This window comes from Carassius auratus, chromosome 2 (genome assembly GCF_003368295.1).
Source record: "Carassius auratus strain Wakin chromosome 2, ASM336829v1, whole genome shotgun sequence".
Lineage (NCBI taxonomy): Eukaryota > Metazoa > Chordata > Actinopteri > Cypriniformes > Cyprinidae > Carassius > Carassius auratus.
Window position 1 is genome coordinate 5,569,763 of NC_039244.1, and position 16,745 is coordinate 5,586,507.

The following is a 16,745-nucleotide window of genomic DNA, read 5'->3' on the forward strand; positions in this document are numbered from 1 at the left end:
CAGTTCTCTGTTTCAGGTCAACTATCTTCATGAATGCGCACAAGTTTGAAGAGAATGTTAAAACAGTTTTAAGTTATGTTTATAACAGCTATCTGAATAACAACAGCTATTTGAAAAGGTTTGTTAGCAAAGTAAAAACACAGCCAGCAGCAGGGCCAAAGATGAGCAGGTAGTGATGTAACTCTGTGGAAATTAGCTCATGAATATTCATATGTTGCTTGATTATCTTCATAGACCATTCAGTTACATTACCTAATTGATATTTGTAAGCCACACGAGTTCCATGCTGCATTGACTTTGGCATACAAGATCATGCCAGTTTACATTATCATTATATTTGCTTAGGGGTATTTTTAGTTCTATTTAAAATATGCATTTATATATTAAAATATATTTATAAAACTGTTTGTACATTTTAGCCTGTAGTAAAGCTCAAAATAACATAACAAATGTATTATTGTCATTTGTTTGGCTGTCTCTCCACACAAATGTAAGGTTTGTAAAGGAAATGTATACAACAATATTTTTCTTAGACCATCCAGTCATATTACCTAATTAATATTCATGAGCCACAGAAGTTCGTCAAGCCAGTTTTACGTTGTTATTTTAATTGAGATTTATAAGACTGATTTTTTATTCTAATTAAAATATAAAATATTTTATGCTAAAATAAATTTACTAAATATAAAATGGATATAATTTAAAATATTACAGTTAATTTTTAGCCTGTAGTAAAGCTCATAAAACAATTTCCGGAACTTACAGTTGTTAGTTGTTTGGCTATTTCTTAACAAAAATCTCAGAATTCTAAACAAATTTTATATGAAATGTACATGTTTAAGATTTATTTTCTGAAATTTAATTGGCATGAACAGTCATTCTTTTAACTTAATTCACAAAAAGCATTCGACAGTTTGTTTAATAACTTTGTTGTTCTTTGAATAAGGTTTGCTTAACGTGTATGCTGGATGTATTTTAGCAGAGCACTTTATCAGATTTTTTTCCAACTGTTTGACCCTGCCAGTATCTCTCTCTGGGCTCTGAACAGAAATCTGTTCTGGCTAAGTGAAAGTGACATAACTGCTCCAAAAATTTAGTAGATCTGTGCACAGAGACTTTGATCTCTCTTTTTTCTTCTTTTCTTTCTTTCTAGTGCAAGGCCCAAAAGACACATGCACATATTTGAAATATCACCAGGTACTAAAACTATTGCAAATTATAGCCCACATCAGAAATTTGGTTTTAATGCAATCCAACAGCAGTAGATCATAGATGCTACAATTAGCTAACAAGGATATTTGCTACACTTGTGTACTGTACATGGGGGTAAGCGCTCTTGCAATGTGTTGGCCGAGCCTTTGTGTTCGCGTATATGAAGAATCCATAAGCAAGGCACAAAACAAACACTGTTTGAGCCAAAAGACTGAGATGAAAAACAGGGTGCTTCATCACAAGAGAGAGGGAGGGAATGGAAATCTAGAGAACCAGCCAAGACTAGCTCAAATTATTTGTGCTGTGTGTGTAGGTGTGTGATGTCTTACATTGTCTAAATGAGGATACACACATACAGGGACTTCTGCGTATGTGTGTGACAATTTATTTTTTATTTTTTGGCATTGCAGTCATCATGCAGTGTGTGTGTGAGTGTATTTGTATAAATAAGGAAGCTTGCATGCAGGGCAGAGAGGACACATAGCTTTGAAGTGTAAATGACTGGCACAGGAAGTGTGTGTTTGTGGTGCTGCTGGGACACATTTCATTATGCTCCAGCCATTCTGTTTAGCATTTAGGCAGACCAGGTAAAATCAAAAAGTGTTTTGGTCACATAGTCTGTGCACGCCACCCAATGCCTATGAAACAGCATGATATACTCTATAACTATTCAGCAATGGAGAAAAAGGATGAGTTTTGAGTTTTATTGTGTATGAATTACTATGATTCTTCTTTTTCGTGAACTTTACATATTGATGCAGTGCTGAAATAAAAGTGATATCCTAGTGAAAATTTACACTTTAGAATTCCATTAAAAAGAGTACTTATTACTGAAATAATATACTTAAAAAAAACAATATTAATTGTGTAAATTGTGTAAATATATAGTGTTAATTTTTCAGGAGTGCAATATTCTAATGATAATAGATTTCCAACCGTTACACCGTTTGCATCACTCCACTTGCATTTTTTCTCACAGTGAGTGTCATGGGGGATGCCCAAATCCACAAAAATTTTATAAATAGTACTTTTCTGTTTCACGGAATATAGTTTTAAGAGTTTTTAGGCAAGAATGTAGTTGCGTTGACCTCAAATATGCAGTTTGTTAATAAAGAATAATGTCTGTCAAAAATGAGCTTCAACATTTTCAGAGATGTGAGCTCCAGGGCGTCAGCAGCCGACCGTTCAGCGCTCATGAACTCGCCGAGAGCAGCCTCACATCGCCCATAGCTTCTGGAATTTGCTGCAGGCTTTGATGTTTCTATAGTGGTTAATCTTGAGATATAATTCATTTTGGTTTAAACTAATGGTCTTTGGTCTAATTCATCTATTATTTGTTCCAGAGCAAATAGCTTTGGCTGATCAAGGGCACAATCTTTTCACATTCTATTTTTACAACTTACAATATTTTACTTAAATATAACAACTTTTGGCTATTTTTAGACAATTAATCACCAGCCAAATTTCATAATCGTGACAGCCCCAGCTATGTGATTTTGCACAGGATGCAAAAACTGTTGCCTGCGCTGTTGCTGCTTGTGTCGAGTGTAGACATGTTATTATTTTCAGAAGGCAATTTTGAGGGCTTCATTGACACATTAACTAATATCTCTTCATATTACACACAAGAGATTTGGAGCATTTTAACTGCTATTTTATAAATGAGTCAACATATTTCCGGTTAAAGGTTGCTTTCTTTTTTATCTTGTCGGTAGCTGTTTCTCTGTTGTCACACCGCTTGGTCTTTTCTTACCTTCTCAACTAATGGAACTTTTCAAGGTATATTTGTTTAAAATTATCTGAACCTGTTGCAAGTGTGAAAATGATATTTTCTGAAATTGTGACATATGTACATTTGGACAGTGGCTCTTAAAGGGCAAACCACACAATAAATAATTTGTCATGTTTTTCCTGTAACGTTCTTGTGACCCGGTAGCAACTCTTTCCCTTTTCCGTTTAAGTTAACAAGGGTGCTGTCTTTTAATTTCATTAATATTATGTTATTTGCAAGTACAGTTTATTAAAAATGTGCTTTTATGATCTGAAGTACATATTCAATACAATTAATTGCGCTCTTTTTCAAAAGGAATAGCTCGTTCAAAAATGAAAATCTGGTCATCTTTGAATCGCCCCCAGGCCATTTTAAACTTGTATGACTGACTTTCTGCGGCAGAACAAAAAGAGGATATTTCACAGAAAAAAACTGTTTTTTTATTTTCTTTCCATCATGCAATAAAAGTCAATTGGGTCCAGTTTTGTTTTGGACCCTACGGAATTTCATTGTATGGACAAACATAATCTCTGTTGTCTTCTTGCACAGAAGAATGAAAATCATATTGGTTTAGAACAACATGAATTTTCATTTTTGGGGGAGCTATCCTTCTAAAGGAACCCATCCAAGATGTAATTGAGTTTATTTCATTGCAACAGATTAAGCATTACCTCAAATTTGCTCAGCAATTGATCTTCTGCAGTGAATGGGTGTCGTTAGAATGAGAGTCCAAACAGCCGATAAAAACATCACAATAAAGTAATCCAAACCACTCCAGTCCATCAATGAATGCCTTGTGAACTGAAAAGCTGCATGTTTGTAAGAAACAAATCTGTCATTCAGATGTTTTTTTAATTCAAACCATTGTTTCTGTCTAAATACAAGTCTTCTATCCATAATATTGCTTTTTCCAGTCAAACTATTCATTATGCGGTGAACTATTACTTGAAGAACAATTGGTTTGAATTTCGTACAGAGTTTGTCTCTGTTTTATGTTGTGCTGCACTGGTGACATATTTCGTTTCTGTCTCTTTGAGTCTCTCAGGGTTTTGAACATCAGTATGACTACCAGCATGGCAAGACATCACGCTCTGTCAGCCTGAAAACACACGAACACACACTCTCTCTGCAGTGATCAGGCTTTTCTGTCTGCTTGGTGTGTGCCATTTCAAATGTGAAAGCATTTAAACTTGAGAATGTTGGAATCGATATTGTCCGACATCAAGAGGAGCCCTCTACTGTAATTGCCAATGAGAATGTATACACACACTCACACACACACACCAAAAGCCTTGCTTAAGGACATTTATCAGCCGTTTGCCAGCAACAGAGACTTGCTGCACTTTGAGACTCTGTGTGAAATGCTAAGGAGATCTTTCTCCTCCAGCTTTTGTCCTAATGTCTCTTTTCCTCTCTCGCACCCCTGCCGTCTCTCCTCGCTGCGTTAGGAACACCGAGTCCTGACCTCTGACCTCCAGACTTCCTTCTGAGTGTGCGGCAGGCACAGATAACGCACCGTTCCTCAGTCTCACACAGTTACAGGGCACCTGAGAATGTCAAGCGTCAAATATCAAAAGTTTGCTGGGAAATGGCACACGTTTCCTATCAGTTCTCTCAGAATCTCTCTCGCTGAGAATAATAATAGCAGGAGTAAGGCATGAGATGTATTAAATGTATGAGTGTGATTTCTTTCCCTCAGATGGAGCGTGACTGATGTATTTTTCACTAAAGTGAATGGTTTTGTTGAATAAGGCATGAGTCAAAACACAGTGAACTTTATTGGGCAAATGATGTGAAACCGGTCACTTTCCCGAAAATATTGGAAAACATAGGACAATTTACCAGTTGTGTCAATATATTTCAAATGTATTTGTTATTTTGTAATTCCTATTATTATCAACATTTAATATTTAAGTTTAATAAAGTATTTTGAATGAAAAGAGTAATTTAATTTACAGTAAATAGTCATATATTTTGTACATTACAGAAATGAGAAATTGGATGCATTTATTTAATAGTTTATTTGAGCAGAAACTGAGCACATTAATCAGAAATAAAAACTACTGTGTTTTCAGCAGAATTAACTGAGGCTATTCATTTTTCATTTGTAGTCTCTAACGTTAGAGTCACCCTAAAACGAAACTAAATGTAAATGATAAAACTATTAAAATTATGAACAAAACAAAATTAGTAAAAAACAAATGCACATGTATTAGACATAAATCTGTGCATAATTATCATGACAATAATTAAAATAATATCAGGATTATCACAATGCAAAACAAATAAAATAAAATAAAACTTAATGGCTTTAAACATTTAATTAATTTTAGTTATCTAAAAAATTTAAATATAGTACTTTTAAATTTGGGGGTAAGTAAACTATTATTGATCCTCAGTTACTGAATGAGGATATTAATAATATTTTGAATTGGAAATCTCTGCATGAAAGTTGAATACAGAAAGGAATGTTTTTGAGAGAAAGAAAAGGTTTTTCATGCTACTCTTGAGGTTCGTAGTCTGCTCTTTATAAATAGTTGATCTGATGTGAGAGATGACACAGTAAAGGAATGCTCATGGTGATTCTGGGACTGAAGTGACTCATCAGACATTACAGATGTTAGAGGGGAACTGAGATCAGACACACATTAGCATGAGACGCTCACCTTGGTCTTCCTCGAGCACACATTATTTGTCACATATGATAGGCCAGTTTTTGTGTAACAGGAGGATTTTCCACCCAGCTACCACCGCGAGTGTGGGAATCACTGAACACTAAATTATAGTATTTATTTTTTTTTTTTTTTTTTTTTTTTTGCAGACAAGAATCCTTGACTAGGGTTATTACTGAGACAAAAAATAAAGTAGTGAAGAATATGGGCCCTTTAACACATATGTAAATCCATCATTCTGGAGACAGATGATCATATCTGAGGTTTGGACGAGGGCCGGTAAACAACACATACACTGACATAGTCGATAGTCCTGGATTTGTTCAAAATACATGCACTCTTTGATCCAGATGGCTGACATGTGATCTCTGAAATGTCAGACAGTGGATTATTGACTGATGCCATTTCAGTGATATTCTTGAGTCGTTCTATGAAATGGGTGCCTTTTCCATTTTAAAGGCTTTCTGTTGTGGTAGATTTTGGTCTGTGAGACAAAGACTTGTTTTTAAGTGCTATGTGCATTTGCTGAGTTAATAATAAATGAGTGTCTTGGGATATAAAAAAATCCCAAAGGCTCCTGCCCAGGGGCTAATGACCACCACATACTGTACGGTTGTATAAATGTTTTCAAACAGCAGGAGATGCAGTGCTAAAGGCCAGAGACGAGCCCCACCGGTCACCTGGTGATTGGCCACCAAATCAACATCACCGGGTGCCCCGTGATACCTTAATCCGGCCCTCTCCTAACATTAACATTTAAGAGTCCGCAGTATGAGAAAATTAAAGAAATTTGTTATTATTATTATTTTATAATATAAAAAATATTTTATAATAATTCTAATATATGTGAGGAAATCAAATTTAGTGAACATAGATACATTTATTATATTTTATGATAAACTGAAGGAGAACCTTAATTATACTTTTATATATTGTTATATTTATAAAATGTAAAATTGCCTCCTTGAAAATATTTAAATACTTAAATACTTTATCAGATAAATTAAATTATATAAATATATTATAAATGATCAAATTTCTGTATTCTGAACAGTACAGCCAATACACAAAAAAACAGTTTTGAATAAGTTTTGGTGTTATTTTATTTCTAGATGTATGCAAAAAGGCCTCCTTTAAATATGTATTCAATTAAGTACTTTACCATAGTAATTACTATTAAATTAATATTTAAGCTTGCAAAACTGAAAATTTTGTATTTATTACAGTTTATTAGTTGTTAAGGTTTCAAATACTTCTTTCATGCGGTGACTTCTGCTCTTGTCATGTAGAAAGACAATTTGAAAGTTAAGACATTTCTAATGGCTTATGCTATATCAAACGAATAGTCACAATGTGACCGATTCCCTGTGTGTATGAAGTTACATGGATTAGAGTGTAGCTGAGGGCTTGTATGTTTGTTACGGTTTCCCCACTGCTTTTCAGATGAACCTCTGAGTCTTTGAAGACAGCACGACTCAGGATTCAATCATCTCTAATCTTCCTCTCTCCCTGACGGCAGACCCCAGAGATCTGCTCTCAACCCCACATAGCCTCCAAGTTCTCAGGGAAGCCTGTCCCTCCTCTCAACTTTCTCCATATTTTCCTCTACCCTCAACCCATCTTTTTGCTTCTCTCTACTCCATTTCTCTCCATTTTAAATTTCATGCTAGAACTCTCTTTATCTTCAGCCCTGATATTATTTTCTCTTTTGTTGAATGGCTGGTTGGATGCTTCTCAAACCGTAGCTGGTGTAAAGTATTACAGTCCTCAAGACCACGTTTCTGAACTGTTGTACTTTATGCTAGGTTGTAAACTAAATGAGACCTTTTCATCATGTAAGGATTTCTTTATAATCGTGGTAAATTACTCTGTAAATGGTATCATTGAGTACAGTGTCAATCGCTGAACTACAATCTGGGAAACTGTGTGAACTAAAACAAATCATCTCCATACCTCACACTCCATTCAAGTTGCACAAACTCTCACTCTCTTCTCTTTTAATTCATATCAGGCAGAGAGTGAGGTAAAAATAAATTAGAATGAGATATAACAAGAAAGAAGTAAGAAGAGATGAAAGCTGACCTGTCACTGCACTGACAAGTGAGCTGTTTGCATTTTCCTTTGATGTGCTTCCCTGGAAACAAAACTTATGGAAATTAGTCAGGTAAAGAATCATGTGGGGAAATTGCTACATTTGCATTTCTCTGTCTGCTTGACCTTTTGACCTCTCAGAAGAAAGGTAAAGTGAATGATCAGTACAGACACAACTTAATTTAGTGAAATCATTTGAATGTAAAATGAAAGAAAAAAAAAAATATATATATATATATATATATATATATATATATATATATATATATATATATATATATATATATATATATATATATATATTTAGCATGACTCAGTTATATCAGTTTTTTTTTTCATAGAAAAATGCTTGATTTTTCTAGATTTACCTGTGTGTCTGTGTGTGTATAGGTACATCAAAAATTTTTGAATTCTATATATTTTTAGGTCAAATTCTTAAAAATAATTTAATTTAATTTAACCTAAGAAAAATTCAGGCAAATCTAAAATGGATAAATCAATTATATATTCATGCTATTAATTCTCTCTCTCTCTTTGAGACTGTCATCTGGTGCTGCTCATGTGTGCCCTATTTAGGCCACTCATGCAGTCTACCTCAGTCTTTTGCACCTTTTGTTGTCTGAACACCTGCTGGCCCTTTGTGCTCTTCAAAGATCACTGCATCTCAGATGAGTCACAGTGACGTGTCTAACATGTGATGAGTCTAATGATAGCAGCCCAGGCTGGACGTCTAAATGCAGTCAATCAGATTAATGATCATTTACAGATCCAAAACGAACATAATCAATAGATGAATGACTTCTGCTGGCACCACTGGGAGCCGGGAAGCCAAAGTAAACAGTCTATTAGCCAAGGTCAAAGGTCAGATCTGATAAATGCAGAGGAGCTCAATATAAACTGATTTCTCCTTCACCACCAATTTAACAGCATTTGCATGTTAGCTAGTAACCAGGTGAGATTTTATGACGGCAGGTAATGGCATCCCTCGCTGTTTGGCATCAATTAGCGGCTTTGCTGACTACAGAAAAGCGCTACACATGAGATCATAATTACCTGGTAAATTATAAAGCATAATCAGCACACACAGGTAAAAGAAAGTCATATACTTAGGCATATACTGTATGGTAAGTTATGCATCTTAATTTAAAAAAATTATAAAAACAATTTAACCCTAGATTAAGCTAGAATTAAATTAAATATCTAAATTAAAAATCTCTTACCGCAATCTACTTTGCATTAGTTTAAAGCTCTCAGATTTCATCAAAAATATCTTAATTAAATAATCTTGCGGGTTTGATGAGTAATTAATGACAGAATATTCATTTTTGGGTGAACTATCTCTTTAACTACTATATAAGTTATAATATTTCTAGTTTATCCATAGTAAATGAGTACAAGTTGGTTTTGGTTCAGGTTAATCTTATATCAGTACCGTGAAGCATTGTACTGCTGCTGTTTGTTATGGTTCATATCATGTTTATTTTTGTCATCACGGGTGTTTGCTCATTCCTTCACCATGGTGCTCTATTTTAGGTGATTTCTCAGCCTGAAAATGTCATGTTGTCTAATGATCTTAGGTGACGTTCTGGATATCGCACTCCATGCGCGGTCGAATGCTCAGTCACACTCGCCATGGTATCAGACTCACGCCAACAATTTCAGTCACATTAACCTGCTGCCATGAAGAAACACTAACCGCGTTATGAAACAAGCATGAACGTTCTTAATTAAAATATCAGCTCAATGTGCAGGATGGAAGTTCCTTGAACCCAATGATGCATTTTAGCCATTTGGTTCTTTGAACAGCTATCTTGGCAGATGTAATCACGACATTCAGATGGTGTACAAGATAGCTTATGATTATTACCTGCCATTGTGGATGCTTCCTCTCGCTGCGCGTTGATGCTAATGTGATGGGAGTCGAGGGACACATTGTAATAGGATCCATCTTTCCTATGACATGGATTCATTAAACAAGCACAGGACGGAGATAGAAAGAGCCTCTATTTGTAGAATGTTACAGATATATTCCGCTCTCCTGACAACATACTGGCAGGAAATGACAAATTTTAATGTAAGGACACACAGTATGAATAAAGGTTGAGCGCATTATCAGAAATACGGTAAATACGCTGTTGTAAGTATCTGTTTATGTAACTGCAACACATTTATACAAAATCCTCCCAATAAGGAACGCTTCAGCATTTGATCTGTGAGGAGAGAAGTAGGACTCTTTCAGCCTTTGTTTTGGCCACAGAAACATGGTAGCTGGCCTTAATTTGTTTTCGACTGAAGAAAGACGTAAAGATCTTGGATGTCATGTGGGTGTGTAAATTATCAGGAAATTTTAATTTGAAAGTGAACTTATCTTTTAAGGAAAGATTGTGGTATACTGCCTCCCCCAGAGGATCCTGTACCCTTTGTGGTATCAGTCTCAGACAGATGTCAAAAGAGCCCGACACCCACAGGGGTCCGAGAGATAGATTTGGAAAGCCAGGCTAGATGAGCTTTCCAACTGAGTAACAGCCAATAGCAAGGTAGCTTGTTGCCCAGTGGACCATCCTGTGGGCTGAACCACTCTCGCAGCTGTCTGGGGTCTGCAGTAGAGCCAGTCTCTTCGCCCGCAGTGGGGTTTCCCTGTCCCGTGTGACTGACTCTTTATCAGTGTGTGATAGGCTATTACTGTGCTAAGGTTCTGACACACCTGCTGATTAGCCTGGTAGCTCTGGATGTGCAGAGGCATCCTGGCCCTGCAGCAGGACTGAGCTGTTTTGCAATTCAATGGACGTTTTTACAGAGGACTATCTAGCATCTTTGTTTTCAAGATCCTAAAGGGGTCACACGATGTTGCTAAAAATAACATAATTTTGTGTATTTGGTGTAATGAAATGTTTTTATGCGGTTTAAGGTTAAAAAACCACATTATTTTCCACATATACATTATTGTTTCTCCACTATTCCCCGCCTTTCTGAAACGTGTTGATTTTTACCAAGCTCATCATTCCAAAAAGTGAGGTGTATGCTGATTGGCCAGCTATCAAGTGCGTTGTGATTGGCTTAATTCTTCAAGCGTGTGATGGAAATGTTATGCCCCTTGTCATACAGTGATGCATGATGCAGGTGCTGGATGAGAGTTTTCCTAGCCTCACTAGTTGCTGCTTGTTTGTCAGGAAGCTGTTGATCCACTGACAGACAGAGGTAGGCATGGAGAACTGAGTTAGTTTGGGCAGAAGGAGGTTTGAGATGATAGTGTTAAAGGCCGAGTTGAAGTCCACAAATAAGATCCTCACATAAATCCCTGATCTGTCTAGATTTTGCAGAACAAAATGCAGCCCCATGTTGTCTGCATCGTCCACAGACCTGTTCACTCTGTAGGCAAACTGAAGAGGATCCAGCAAGGCTCCAGCAATGTCCTTCAGGTGGGCCAGCACCAGTTTTCGAATGACTTCATGACTACAGACGTTAGAGACACAGGCCTGTAGTCATTTAGTCATGTGATTTTGGATTTCTTTGGGATGGGGATGATGGTAGAGCATTTGAAGCATGAATGGACTTTGCACAGCTCCAGTGATCTGTTAAAGTTCTGTGTGAAGATGGGGACCAGCTGATCAGCACGGAATTTCAGACAGGCTGGTGTAACATAATCTGGGCCTGGTGCTTTTTTCTTTTCTTTTTCTGCTTCCGGATGACCATGATTGTTAGTTAATAAGCAGGGATTATGTTATGTTTGACTAGGATGCGCTTCTGTAATGTGCATTGTTTGTTCTTATTTTTAACTGTTGTGTGGAGATCACAAAAACTTAAGTTAAACCAGAAAACAAGAATGAAAAAATTATTATAACCCATGGCCTCTTAGGACTACCGTATGAAACAGGTTTGTAAATAAAGAAGTTATTTGTACTTTCAACAAGTACTTTTAAGACGCTGCCAACAAATGCAGTGAGCAGTGCTGTCATCGGAAATCAAAACCATTATTAGATGAAAGGACAGTATGAATCAGATATCGCTCTCCTCAGTGGAAATTCAAATATTTTTTTTTTATTGTGAATATGAGATTGAGCTGAAGAATGACTGCTGTATTAGATGCAGGTAAACACACTTGCTCAGTCAATCTCTCTTTCTCTGATCTGTCTGTCCTGATCACAGGTGATTGGATCTGGTATACAAGGTCTTACCATCAAGCAAAACACTTCCCTTGAGGACCTTACATATATCACATAACTTGATTTTAAATAATCTACTGTTTCTGCTGGCCGATTTTCCGAAAGGTGCCACTCTTTTCTATATAATTTCTTATTATCACAACTGTATTGACAGGCTGGTTGGGAGAATGAAGTGTCAGTATGATCTCATTCAGGTTTACTCCATCCTTTTCCCCAGCTTCAGTCAGCTTCATTCAATACTTTTTCAGCCAACATTAAGACTTCATTGTGGTTTTGGGTGTGTTTAATCCATCTTAGTGAAATGTTGGATAATGGTCTCCAAACCCATTATTTATTGATAAGAAATCTCACAGTTTTATAGTAGAGGCTCAGTCGTCCTAATGATCCATCTCTCACACTACCATCCATTATTTAGCCGGAATCAATAAATTATTGACTACCTGTCACCAAGAATTGAAATCCCTCATGAAACTGTAATATGTATTAAAAAGTATTGCACAAAAAGATAATGATTGTGTAATGTCTATGTGCTTTAAGGGCTTTGACAAACTTATCCATGCCATCTATGGTGTTAATATGTATAATTACATTGGGTGCAATTTTTCAGTTTGTTATTGAAACGGATTAGATATTTGGCAAGTAAATTGTGCCAATGGATGCAAGTATATTTGACAGATAAACGGGAAGTGACTTAATTTTTTATATTATATTAAATATACATATATATAGATATATATATCTATATATCTATCTATCTATCTATCTATCTATATATATATATATATATATATATATATATATATATATATATATATATATATATATATATATATATATATATATATATATATATATATATATATATATATATATGGTTGGCTTTAATGCACATGCTTTGTTTGTTCAATGTCTGATTTGAAATCTGATTTAAAAACTTGTTGCCTGTTTCTATAGTCTGAATTTGATGCGCACCAAACAATGCTCGTCTTTTCTCATAAATATATAGTGCATCATCAAGCTCTGCTATTTTCTCTTTTGACCTGTCATTGTCTTGACACAAGGTCTCAATTATTTTCACTCTCAAGCATCAAAGCTAATTAGTGAGACGAGCACACAGGATGCTCTACACCCCCGTTTTTAAACAAAATGACAGTTTTCTGCACAGCTGCCAAGAATTAAACCCAAACAAATGGTAGCACGAGCACTTTTTTATTTTTTATTAGTCACACAGCTTCTAAATTACCTGCTCTGGAAAGTGCAAAAACTTGCAATTGGGTATTTAATTAAAAAGAGCTGCTAATTGCCTACGCACTCACAGATAAATTCTGGAGTTCACAGAACCCCTGAAATCAACTCCTCAGCTTAATACAACACTCAGCACAAATGTTTAAGATGCTAATTACTAAGCCAGGATTAAATGTAATAAATTGCACATACTTGTGTAAGAATAAGCTGAAATATCTCATCACGTCCCCTGAATCTATACTGCCTTACATTGATAATACATCCTCTACTCAATTGCTTGTTTTTGTGTTAGTATGATCTTCCTGCTTTGTCTCATTCTCTGTACAGAAACATTCACAGGCAGTTCATGTGGAAAAGCCTGAACATATCACCCAGATTTAATTAATGTACTATGAGGTCTTGATAACATGGCTTCATAGGATGCAGTTTTAACTGCTGCACTGATGTTTTAGTAGTTGGTTTTCTTACTTCATGGACCCATATAACATTTACTTTGTCACAACTGTAGCTTGTATTTTTCTGAACAGTGTTGGAAACATTACTAGAACTTCTTGTGTTTGTTGTTTATTGACCAATCATTTGTTTTTATTGATAAATCGTAAATTGATAGATTTCTTGTATATTTTATTTGTAAGTTGCTTTAAGGGAATAGATGTAAATATAAAATGTTTCTGTTTGTACATATTAAATTCTGGGCTGTTTAAAATGGCGACAAACACACAGCTGCAAGCACACTCTATTAATATGACAACACTTAAAGTTACAGTATGTTGATGATATATTATTTTGTGGAACATTTCAGTTCTTATAGTTAATAATTATAATTTAAGTTTTTTTCCCCTCTCACAACTGTGTGGTTTTCTTCAGTCTGTGTTTTCAACTGAACACTATGCTTTTACATAAAAAGTGAAGGAATGTTCTGACATCAGTTTTTTTTTCCAGTGTCAGAATATGGTTTGTGTATTTTGTCCTTCTTTTTTCCTTTTCTTTTCTTTATCGAACAGTCATCGCTGTGTAAATGCCAGCTTAACATGTTATTCTCTAAATACATTATCATTGTAATGAGCTCATTTCAGTCGTTCTCCTATCAGTGCTGCCAATTAGTTCTTAATGCCATGCAATAAATAAGGATTAAATTACATTACATACTAATTAAGGTTTATTAGCCACTCTTTCACGGAGACACGTAAACATGTACATGACAGGTGTTGTGCATTTAAATGCACACTAATAACCTTAGAACCTGTATAACAGCAGAGAAAAGAATTAGTGGAGGTGTAAATAACACCCAAAACCTAAAGCATTTAAATTGCATTGTAATGAATTAATTTAGTGGACAACTTAGTGTAAACCTTTACAAACTTCTATATAGCATATAGAAGATTGCAAAGGGCTTCATATTAAATTTAAGCAAAAAAGAAATAAAGCAGTTCATTGGTACTATCACTTAGAGAGGGTTTTTGATTGTTTTGAGAATAAAGAATGTAATACAATGAACACATTTGAGAGCAATCAATGAGGAGTGTAATTTTTGTGCAATCAAGCCGCAGAACATTCACAAGACAAGTGCTTTGATGAAGGGTAATGAGCTTGGGGGTTTAATGCAGGTACAGTCTGAAGTGTTTTTTTCAGCGTACACAGAGTCAGTGGTTGGGCAGATCCCATTGTAGTGTGTAGGCCAGAGCTCACAAACTGGATTTTAAGTCCATATATATATATATATATATATATATATATATATATATATATATATATATATATATATATATATATATATATCAAAACGCTCTGATATCATCTGAAAAAGCTGCATTAAATGACAGACATAATAAAGTCTTGATATTAGCCAAATATTCCACCAACCACCATCTTTTATAAAGTAAATATTCTGTTACAATTGCAAAAAAGTTGCATTTGTGACCCTGGACCACAAAACCAAATTTAAGCCGCTAGGGTTTTATTTTTAGCAATAGCAAAAAAAAAAAAAAAAAGGTAAAAAAAAAAATTGTATGGGTCAAAATTATAGATTTTTCTTTTATGCCAAAAATCATTCGGATATTGAGTAAAATGTTTAGATATTTTGTCTATTTCCTACAGTAAATATATCAAAACATAATTTTGGATTAGTAATATGCATTAAGTACTTCATTTGGACAATTTTAAATACGATTTTCTTAGTAGTTAGATTTTTTTTCAGATTCCAGATTCCAGACCTTTTTTTGTGGTCCATGGTCACATTTATCTTTCACAACATTGTTAAAGTGAATAGCAGATGCAACAATGCCGGTAGTCATACTTGTATATGGGTACAATGTGTATCATGTGACTAAACGTGTCATTAAATTTATCCAGTTGGGAGAGTGTCTTCAAAAAGCTGTTTTTGCTGGTCAAAAATGCCATCAAGTAAAAAATAAATATTCATGATTAGTAGAATATCTATCACCAAAGCAATAATCATTTGAACATGTCATTTATAACTATTATTTACAGAAAACAATGTATTTACATAACTTTGAATAGTGAATATATGATTGTTTAAAACCTGGTGATGAAAACCAGTATTTGGGCAAAGATTTTTATTTTAAGTGATTTATTCCATAGAGCTGTCTGAATGAACTGATTCACTCAAATGAATCAGACTTCATAATTAACATTTCAGAAGGGTGTTTGGGTTTACTTCACTTATGTTATCTTTACACCTCAGTGTGGACATTTTATTCATTTATGTAGATGTAACTTAACATTATCTGAAAGAAATATGCCCATGCAAAACTAGATATACTATGATAGGATGTTATGGGTGGTTGCTTACTGGCCCAAGTCTATTTGAATAAAATATTTAGTTTTAAAAAGATGAGTTGTCTGTTCCATTTTTATATAGCTTTATAAAAGCACTGGAAAAACACGATTTGTTTATTCATAGTGTCTTTTCAACTGTCAAATGTTTGAGTCTCATTTTCTGAATGCATTTTTTCTGAATACTAAATACTTTTATCAGTGTTTCTGTATTTAGATTGTTATTCACATCAGTTTTATTGGATCTCTGAACAAAATCAATCCATTGGAATGCTGTCGGAAAACACACTAATGTCCATGTACAGACATACTAAATCAGTGCACATTACAGCTGTGTGGACATTATAGTAGCAGGTAAACCAATCACTGTCGCTCACAAACCGGCGAGAGCTCTTGAGAGGCATGCTGGGTAAATACAATCTCTCATCCCATTAGTCCAACAGGCGTGTCACTACGACATCGGATGTATAATGCATGTCATTGCTCGTTCCAATTTGTCTGTGTAAATGCTGGTAACGGTGGGACTGAGGGTCGAGACCCTCTTTTATTTCATGCCACTCCTCTCTCTTAACCACTCACACTTCCTTTTTGCACTCTATACAGTGACTGGAGTTGATTTGTTACTCAGTGACTTTGTACACTTGCGTAGTCCATTTTAATGCTAAGGGGAATTGAGTTCCTAAGTCTATAATAGTATATACATATATATTCACATATACAGTATACATAAGGAGTTATATACTTATTGTTATATACTTAATTTTTTTTATAGAATCTATTCATCTGTCTATCTAT